Here is a 10,118-nt window from a genome sequence, read left to right as displayed (position 1 = left end):
TCTCTGTCATTTTTACTTTGATGTACCTAGACAAGATCACCCCTGGCTAGTACCTATAGGGCACACCTGGAGTATTGCATCCAGTTTTGGGGGCCCCCACTACAGAAGGGATGTGGACACATTGGAGAGAGTCCAGCAGAGGGCAACGAAAATGATTAGGGGGCTGGAGCACATGACTTACGAGAAGAGGCTGAGGGAACTGGGCTTGTTTAGTCTGCAGAAGAGAAGAGTGAAGGGGGATTTGATAGCAGCCTCCAACTACCTGAAGGAGGGTGTCACAAGGTTCGTTGCTGGCTCTCCCACTTTTATGCCTGCACCCTGTGTTTAGGTGGTATAATAAAGAGTCTTCCATACCTTCTTTAGCTGGATCACCCAAGTGTCTTTATTTACAATGTCCGTGCAGTTCTCTGGTCTCCCCACAGCTAGCGCTCCTCCCAGACCCTCCCCAGGGTCTCCTGTCCCTGAAGCTGTCTCCTTTGGTAAGGGGACAGCGATGCTGCCCTCCTGTCTCCTCCCAGTATCACCTCCTCTGAGGTTTGTTGAGGGTTTATATAGCCCTCCCGTGCCTCAGCTCAGCTGTCAGCCCTCAGCTCAGCATGTTCCTCTGAGCCAGCCCTGATTAGGGCTTGCAGCTGGGCCCACTGCTGAATACCTGTGTCTCTACCCTGGCCTCCTGACCAGAGAGCAGACTGCAGCCAGCATTTTGGCAGGGCTTTAAAGGGAGTTTTACCCCTGCCCTGCCACAGGGGGTCCCAAAGAGGATGGAGCTCGGCTGTTCTCAGTGGTGGCACATGACCGAACAAGGAGCAATGGTCTCAAGTTGCAGTGGGGGAGGTTTAGGTTGGATATTAGGAAACACTATTTCACTAGGAGGGTGGTGAAGCACTGGACTGGGTTACCTCAGGAGGTGGTGGAATCTCATCCTTAGAGGTTTTTAAGGCCTGGCAGCCACACTGCCTGGATAGAGAGGAATTGTTAACTCCTGCTCTGACGTGTGAAACTCTGGGTGATTGTTTAGAGCAAGTGATGCATGCAGCTGTTTACAGGGATTTCTGGCTACAGATTGCCTCAGGTGCACCTAAAGTCCCATGGATCAACACGTCACAGTCCACAGAGCCCTATAAATACCAGGAGACTCTGTCTCCTCCTCCATCTCCCTCTGCCTGGTGCATCTTCTCTACAGTGACACTGAGATCCTAGCCGACCTTCAGCCATGAGGGGCCTCTACCTGCTCTTTGTTATTGCCCTCCTCCTCTTCAATGCTGGTCCAGGTGAGAGATAAAATAACCTAGGGATTATTATTACTATGTAGGTTTCACGTTGCAGTAGCACCAAGAAACTGCAACCAATACATTCAATTCCTTTAGCTTGAATTACACCCAGTGTCTGTGCCCTGAATTCCCACTGATCACAGCTTTCTCAGCATTGTGTGTGTTGGAAAATGAAGGTTGTGGTTGCACATGGCTTTGGTAAGTTCATTGCTCTGAATGAACATCTGTCTTGTTGAGAAAAAGAGACTCCATTTCTGGCATTACCAAGACAGAGCCTAAGCTAGTCTCAAAGCTAATCTCCATGTATTTTTAGTCCCCAGTTCTGGGAACAATTGTGTCCTTAACTTACTCACAAGCTGATTTAAGCTTCATGTCCTGACATTTAGGACCCGATTCTCAGCTTGTGTTAAACAGTCTTTGAACTCAGTGGAGCTACACCAGGTTACTCCACCTGAGGAACTTACCTAAGATACTTGTAAGATAAGATCTAAAGTACACGGTTCTATGCTGTATTGAATTTGTTCTGTTGCTCCAGTGTTTGGCTGTCAGAGTTGACTAGGTGTTTCTGTGGATGTCTGTTAAACATTGCAAAAGTTTAATACAAAAGAAAACGTTAAAGTAAGAAAGAAACCCCACTTCTAAATCATTTCGTACTCTCATATAGAAAATACAGGATGGGTTCTTTTAAATCAGTCTGGGTTTTGTACAGAGGCAAACACAACACATTGCCTCAGGCCCGGTCTACACTAAAAAAGTTAGGTTGACTCAGCTTCAGTACTCAGGGGGGTGAGAAATCCATACCTCTGAGTGATGTAGTTAAGCCAACCTAACCCCTAGTGTAGACAGCACCAGGTCGGTGGAAGAATTCTTCCATCGACCTAGCTACAGCCTCCTGGAGAGGTGCTCAACTGCTGTGCTGCAGCTATGCCACTGCAGTATTTCACGTGTAGACAAGCCCTAAGATTGAGTGTGCAGACAGGAGCCTAAGTATATTAACCAGGGACTAGGGGTGCTGTCTCTCCCTGCACTCATTATTGGTTGCTAAACAGTTTGGGATTCTCAGTCTTGCAACAGTTTTTATAATTTTCAGCATTTTCCCTTGGTGCCAAGTGAATGCATGTGCAACCCTGTTCCTTTCTATGTGCAGATTTCCTTGCCAGTAGAACTCTCCCTGCTTCCAGCATCTGCAATCTGGGCTCCATGTTTCCATCCTAAACATAGGCACCTTCCTCCCTGTTTAGGAACTTTAAAGTGAACTTCGGAGATGTGCTGAGCACCCAAAAGTGGAGTCAGTGGCAGTGGAAGATACCTGACCCCGCAGAAAGCCAGGCCACTTTTCGTTTGGTCCCTACATCAGGACTTAGGAGTGTAAATTCAGGCACCACATGTTTGACAATGTTGACCATTTAAACAACCAAGTGAGAGGCCAGGGAGAGTACCTAGTCCACTGTTCATACTCTATTTGCAGTTCTGGCTACCAACCAATCATTTCTTTTTCTCTTGTGCAGGCGATGGCAGGTCGAGGTCTTCCTGTACACACCGCAGTCAGGGTATCTGCCTACTTCTTGCAGTATGCCCTCGGGGCTTATATCTAGAACTTGGACTAACCTGCCCTTCAGGCAGAATATGCTGTAGAAGATATTGAATATGCTGAGCCGAAGTAATGTACAAGGGAACGCCTCGCAGCATTGCAAGAGAGATTTGTACCCCTTCTTTGAATAAAATACGTCATATCGCATTTTTAAATGACTGGAATCTGCTTGGGAGCGGGGCAGTGAAGGGAAAGAGTAAACATTCTCTTCATTCTTCTCTGCTCAGAAACATTTCCTAGGAGTGAGGGTTTAGGACAAGAGACATATGTGTGTATTATTCTAAAACCCATCTAACTATAAGGAAGATTAAAATTAATGATCTAAGAGCAGACTGAATCCTGCCCTTAAACCAATAGATGTTTGAAAGGACCAGCTTCTGATACCTTTGCTTTGGTTTAGTAATACCTTACTCCACGAGAAGCCCCTCTGACTTCATGGAACAATGCATCTAATTACTGAAGTATAAATTCCCAAGGAGCTAAGCCCTTTTGTCATTTTTCTGGGTGAGTTCATTCAAGGGTGTAGTGATTGTCTAGTTTCACCCACATAGTTGTTTTGGGGGGGGGTATTTGATGCACTGGAGGAGGTCCACCACATGTTGTGATAGGCATGTGTCGGAGTATTCCAGAGAGAGTTTAATGGACGTGTGGTGGTTGTTGTGGAAATCTACGAGGGAGTTTAGGTCATCTGCCCAGAGGAGGAAAATATCATCAGTGTACCTCAGATATATCATCAGCTTTGTGTTGCATTTTTCCAGAAATTCTTCCTCAAGGTGACCCAGGAAGAGGTTGGCATATTGAGAAGCCATCCTACTACCCCTGGCTGTTTTCATGGTTTGGACACAGTGTTTGTTGCTGAATGTAAAGCTGTTATGGGTGAGTATGAAATGGATGAGTTTGGCGATGTGTCATGGTGGATATCTGAGAGTTGTCCATTTTCTGGAAGATATTTGAGGCAGGGAGTGTTGCCTTCATGGTGAGGGATGTTGGTTTATAGGGAGGTGACATCCATGATGGCAAGTATGGTGTTTTGAGGTAGGATGTTGATGTTGTGGAACTCATCATCAGAAGGAAACGCCCCATAGACCAGAACACACCAACTAAAAGTGGCACTTGACCCTGCCAGAACAACAGCATCTCCTTCCTTAGAGGTTGTCATCGTCAGGCTCGACAACGCCCTGGCTGGGATGATTTAGTTGGAGATTGGTCTTGCTTTGGACTAGATGACCTCCTGAGGTCCCTTCCAACCCTGATATTCTATGAACAGATTAAAACCCTGCAGCCATACCCCTACAGCACACCTTTCAAATCCATGGGTCCTACACATACCTATCACATGTGGTGCACCTCATCCAGTGCATCAAATGCCCCAACACCAACTATATGGATGCAACAGGACAACTGCTATGTTCCTGAATGAACTCACACAGAAAAATGGTAAAAGACAAAAACACTCTGTCACCTGTGGGCAAACACTTTTCACAAAATGATCACTCCATATCTGACCCCTCAGTCCTCATCCTCAAAGGAAACCTGCATAACACCTGCTTCAAAAGACAAGTCTGAGAGCTTGCATTAATAATTCTGCTAGACACCAAAAATCATGGACTGAGTAGAGCCACTGGTTTATTACAACAATCTGTAATCCACCAACTCTCCTTTGTCCTATAACTGCAGAGGTGTTAATTGCCCACTTCATTTTTAATGGTTTCTTTCAACATATGTCTCTGATGCCTAATAATCTGCTCAACCTTGTATTTAGCTGTTCATGCTAATTACCTTTCCCAGACTGAAGAAGATCTAATTACCTTTCCCAGACCTGAAGAATATATCCTTTATATTACCTCTCCTGTCTTCTCTCTCTTAATTACACTTGGCATTTATGAGTCTATTGCTGGCAGCAGCAACCTTGTGAAAAAAACAAACCCACAATTTCTGGCCCTGCAGCATGATGTATGAATGTCAGAGATTGCAACCTGGCTCTTAACCAACCTCAATACTAGTTGATCCATCATGCACAAAACTATAACGTTAAAAAAATGGAGGTTCTTATTGTCTGCCCACTTACACTGGTTTGAATCTGGAGAAATTCCACGGAAGTCGAGGGAGTTACACAGTGGATGATTTGCAGTGTAGACATACCCTTACTTGGGCTGTGAGATGTTATTAGAATCCAAGGGCTTCTCTTCACTGCAGAGTTTACTTGAGTTGTAACTTCAGTCCCAGCCACACTCAAAAAATGTTAACTCATTTCTGATTAGGCTTTTTAACTCAAGTCGACTGATCTGTCATGGAGTGTAGGTTCCAAGCAGAGTTAGCACCACTTGCCAGCTACTAACCCAAGCACTCTTTACTGCTACTACAATCAATCTGTGCAGTTATCCATTCATTCTGTGTAGCACACGTGTTGTTTTGTGATGTGGCCACTTTGACTAGAACAGGAGGAGATGATTAATGGCCCTGAAGTTGCATGACAACTGCCCCTATTGTGAATTTGCCAACTCCAGAATGATTTCCTGCTGACTGGTTGCAATCCACCATTGCAAGTTGCCACAATGAGATCACCACTCAATTCCTTATTAGTATAGTGGTTAACATCCCCACCTGTCACGCAGGAGACCCGGGTTTAATTTTTTTTTATTTAGTTGGGGTTGATCCTGCTTTGAGCAGGGGATTGGACTAGATGACCTCCTGAGGTCCCTTCCAACCCTGATATTCTATGATTCTATAATTCTCCACTGTCAATGCAGCTCTCATTCTGGAATCCCTGTGCTGCAGGGCTGGGGCAAACTCAGCACAGAACCAGAAATGTGGCCTTTTGCATCCAGAAATTCTACAGCCACTGCACTTCATCCCAAACCTGTGTTACGAAGCAATCCCACCAGTCAGTACTCAATTCTCGGGCCTAGAATTGGTGCTCCAACATCCGCAGCTGCTCCATGAACACTAACCTTGACTTGTTGTTTGCTATGTCCCTCAGTAAACTGTCCTCAAACCCTTTATCATGTCCCCCGCTGTTGCAGTACTTCCCGCAGGTCTGCAAATACAGGAAGACGGTGTCTCCTGTATTTGCAACGGTAATGAGAATAGTGCAGAGGTCTGTAGGCTCCAGGCTTCCATCAGAGATGGCAGACACTGAAAATGCCATGTGGGTTTGTGGGATATTCTTTGTAAAAAGGCACAAAAATTAGAGCAAGTGGCATGCTGGCAGCTTGACCTCTAGCTCCCAGAGATCCCTGGGCAAGTTGTTGCTATTATCTTTGTTGCAATAATTTCCCAGAAGGCATTGCACTGGATGGCAGCAAGTGGCACACTGGGATACCTACCTGTGCTTCACCGCATCGGGCATTGACACAAGCACTCCTGGTGAGTACACGCAACACCAACGCAAGCAGCCAAGGATGTATGTAAACGAGTGATGTGCAAACTTCGGCAGTTGTACCCGGTGGTAACTTGTGTCAGCCAAAGTTTGCAGTGTAGACATGGCCTCAGATTAGGTCATTTTCTTCTTCAAAGCACTTCTCAAAAACTAGTGGCGAGATCCTCAGCTGGTCTCAACCCACCTCGGTTCATTTAGGTCGATTCACAGCAGCTGAGGATCTAGTCCACAAATCCTTACTACGCTATTGAGAAGTAGGGAAGAATTGTCTCCATTTTACAGATGAGGGGGAAAAAATATTTAGAGAGTGATTTTCAGACAGTAAGATGGGTGCTGAGGGAGGAAAGAGCATTTCCTTCCCGCTCTTGAATTTACAGAGGACACCTATGATGGGATGTGGGAAAGATTTGGAAAATTCACTCCCAACACTTCCCAGTGGTGTAGGTTATTGACTCTCCTGGCATCAAGGCATTCAGCAAGATCCAGTCTGGCCACAAATTAATCAATCGAAGAGTTTATAAGGGCCCCCCATCACTGCAGTATTTGAGTTCCTGTGGTGCTCCCACACAGGGGTATCCACAACAGAGGCAGCTGGACACCAAATTCTTATCCTCATGTGCTGAAATATAGTAGACGTGGCTCAGTGAGGGGGCATTTGCACCCTGTGCTGCATGTAAAGAGGGACAGGTATGAGAACGATGTAGAAGGCATGAGCAGTGCAGCTACCGTTGCCACTGACCTGTCTCGCATGGACTGTCTTTCTGCAGGTGCCAGAAAGAAGTCACATGCCTCTCCTCCGGCACAGTTATCAGCAGCAACATCCCCAGTAGGGGGCGCCATGCTCCAAAAGGCCTGCTCAGTAGCAGCAAAGCTAGACAGGAGGTGCCATTATCTCCCTCACATGCAGTTCAACACTGGCCCAGACTGGGCTTGATCTTTATACTGAGAAAGGAGCTTGTGTCCCTTTGGTGGGAGTGCAATCTGCAGTTTCCCAACTGCTGCCAGAGGACAACTTGGCCGGCTCAGGACCCAGCACCTAAGGAGCAGTGAGGTTGCTGTGGTGCTGAGGAGCTGACCTGCGGAGTACAAACTACACTAGTAGTTACCCCTCAGCAGAGACTTGGGTGAGGCTGCCCTGGCCTTCTTAATTTTAATAGATCTGGTCAGCATCCTGTCCTGGATGGCTACTGCTGGGGGCTCCAGCCAAGGGGACAGGCCTCTTGTCCAGGTTGGGGAAGACTCCTGAAAACGTCAAGGACCTGCCCCTCTGTGCTGGAATTTGTGATGTTGGGAAGAGCTGCTGCTGAAGTCGGAGAAGCTGCTGGGCTGCAAAAATGCAGAGGGCGGCCTGAGAGAGATTTGTTCCCCTCGTCACGCTGTTGCACCACAGTCACTTAATTAGGGCATGAATCCTCCTATCTGTGTGCGCTTGTGCCTCTGCCTTTGGGTGTGTGTATGAACGTGTCCAGGTGGCTAGGTGTGTTGTGTGTTCAGGGAGGGGGAGGAAAGGTTGGCTGTTTCCAACACTGTGTGAGTCTGGGAGTGGAGGAAGGGAGGAGAGGGGCATTTCACAGCCCTACTTTTAACTCTCTTGGCATTTCACTACTGTAATGCTTCAGTGTAGACGCTACCCACACCTACGGGAGGAGGCGGGGGAGGGGTACTCCCTCCTCCAGGAGGGGTTCTCCCATTGGTGTCAGTAATCCGCCTCTCTGAGAGACAATAGCTAGGCTGATGGAAGAATTCATCCATCACTCTAGTGCTGTCTACACCAGGGGTTAGTTTGGTTTAAGTACAGTTCTCAGGGGTGTTCACACACACACCTCCCCCTGAGAGACATCACTATATTCATGGAAGTTCCTCATGTAGACCAGCCCTCCGTCAATGAAGCACTTACTGAACTGTGACAGAAACCACTGATCCCAGCCTAGCTGAAAATGACGGAGGTAATTAATCACCGCGTCGGTTTTGTCGCTGGGCTCCCCCAGACTGTCAATGTGCTGTCCACAAGGATTCAAAGACCAGCTGTTGCTGAGAGCTCTGCCCAGAGGCACAATTTAGCCCTAATCTGGGCAGTGTGGAAAACACCAGTGAGGACAGAACAGTGACATGAAGGGACCTGGAGTGTGAGTAGAAATAACAAAGGGCTAGATTCTGACTTTTCTGAGCTGCCTGGGTGACTGTATAGAAAAGAATGATCACCTCTCTGGATTTAGGTGGCCATACCAGTTACCTGATTGTTCAAGGCATTTACTGGAATTTCTGGTTATAGGTTACATCAGAGTCATCAGAGCAAGAATCCTTCACTTCAGCCTTTCACAGCCCCAGAGCGCTATAAATACTGGGACTCTGTCTCCATCTGGCCCAGAGTCAACCCCCCAACTCATTGTGCCTGGTGTGTCTTCCCTGGAGTGAGTGAGTGATACTGAGACCCCAGCCGATCCTCAGCTATGAGGAGCCTGTATCTGCTTTTTGCGGTTGGTGTCCTCCTCTTCCAGCCTGCTCCAGGTGAGAGAGAAAATAACTGCAGGCGTTATAGAAGGGATGTGTGTGTGTATGAGGCTGCTATGTTGCTCTGAGAACAGTCCTAACAGGCAGGAATTCCTGGCTCTGATACTGACTTGTGCAATATCCGGCAAGCAGATCTGGCCCCTTAAGCCACCCAAATACATGGCAGAGACACATCTGCAAACTGTGCTGCTTACTTAGCAGACTAATTATGGATTTAGGGGTCTATTTTTAAGCATCTACATTTGAACAGTTTAGCTTTATTCTTTGTGTTTCCCCATCTATAAAAAGAAAGCAAAAGCACTTACAAACAGAGCTGGGCAAATAATGGATTTTTTTTTTGGTTTGCTGCCAGTTCCAAAAAATCTAAAGAAAAAAATGTTAAATTCAGGTTGAACCAAATCTGAATTTTTCTGAAGAACTGAAAGAGTCTGTCTGGGGCTTGCTCTAGAGCGGAGATTTTAATCTGGGTCTGCTGCATGCTAGCTGACTGCGTGAATCACGGGGCTAATCACAGCAGCAGCTCAACTTCAACCACTTTGTGACTGGTCGAAACGATTTAGGAATAATTTGGGATTGACCAAAATGGCTTTTTTAGTTGAATAAATTCTTCATCTGAAAAATCTCACCCTGTTCCACTTACTATAATAAAACAACTTCAGAACATTTCTCCTTTGTGCAGGGGACGGTCAAATGAGAGAAATCCCTGCCTGTGTTTCTGTAGACGGCTACTGCGTGGAGGCTTTCAAGATGTGTCCCTCAGGTGAATACCTGCTTGGAATCTGCGCTGATTTCATTATGAGATGCTGCAAAAAATAAAGAACCTGCTGCTGAAATCCTGGAGGGGGAGCTCAGCTCATGGCAAGCAATGTTCACAATCTTTTTTTAAAAAGACAGGCTGTTAAATTGTCCGTTTTTAATAAGGACATTGCTCCTGCGTTTTCCGTGTGCATCCATTTGCGTGTGTGTGTCTGTGTGTCTGTGTATGAGCAGGAAGGGTGAGTGTGGGGGGAATTGAGTCTTTCTTTCATTCTTATCTATGAAGACTCATTTCTAATAGGGTGTGACAGGGAGGGACAGGACAGACCTGCTTGGGTTCACTGAAAGGCTCATCCAATTATTACTGGAGTTAGGTTATGAATTTAATACACATTCCAAAATATGGGAGTGATGCAGTTCCCATGAACAAAATATATTTTAAATACATCTAAAGGATTTAACCTTCCCTCCATCTGTGCCCTTAAAAGTAACATTGGAGAAATTCACAAAAATAGTGACTTGAAACTAATCAGATAATGATCTTAAAATCTGATTAAGAAGAGTTGACCACACTCTGTGGACATCTGTATGAGTTGATTTAAGTGGACAG

The 10,118-nt window shown here is 46.2% G+C and overlaps 1 long non-coding RNA gene across 1 annotated transcript; it reads left to right on the top strand.

Annotated features, from left to right (window-relative positions):
* The first annotated feature begins 7,027 nt into the window (after positions 1–7,027).
* Positions 7,028–9,515, top strand: LOC123366122. The gene is made up of 3 exons (XR_006577936.1): positions 7,028–7,365; positions 8,514–8,749; positions 9,432–9,515. It is a non-coding gene; the product is annotated as an uncharacterized LOC123366122 (long non-coding RNA).
* Positions 9,516–10,118: the final 603 nt, after the last annotated feature.

This window comes from Mauremys mutica, chromosome 3, assembly GCF_020497125.1.
Source record: "Mauremys mutica isolate MM-2020 ecotype Southern chromosome 3, ASM2049712v1, whole genome shotgun sequence".
Classification (NCBI taxonomy): domain Eukaryota; kingdom Metazoa; phylum Chordata; order Testudines; family Geoemydidae; genus Mauremys; species Mauremys mutica.
The sequence above is the reverse complement of the archived record's forward strand: the minus strand, read 5'-3'. Positions and strand labels throughout refer to the sequence as shown.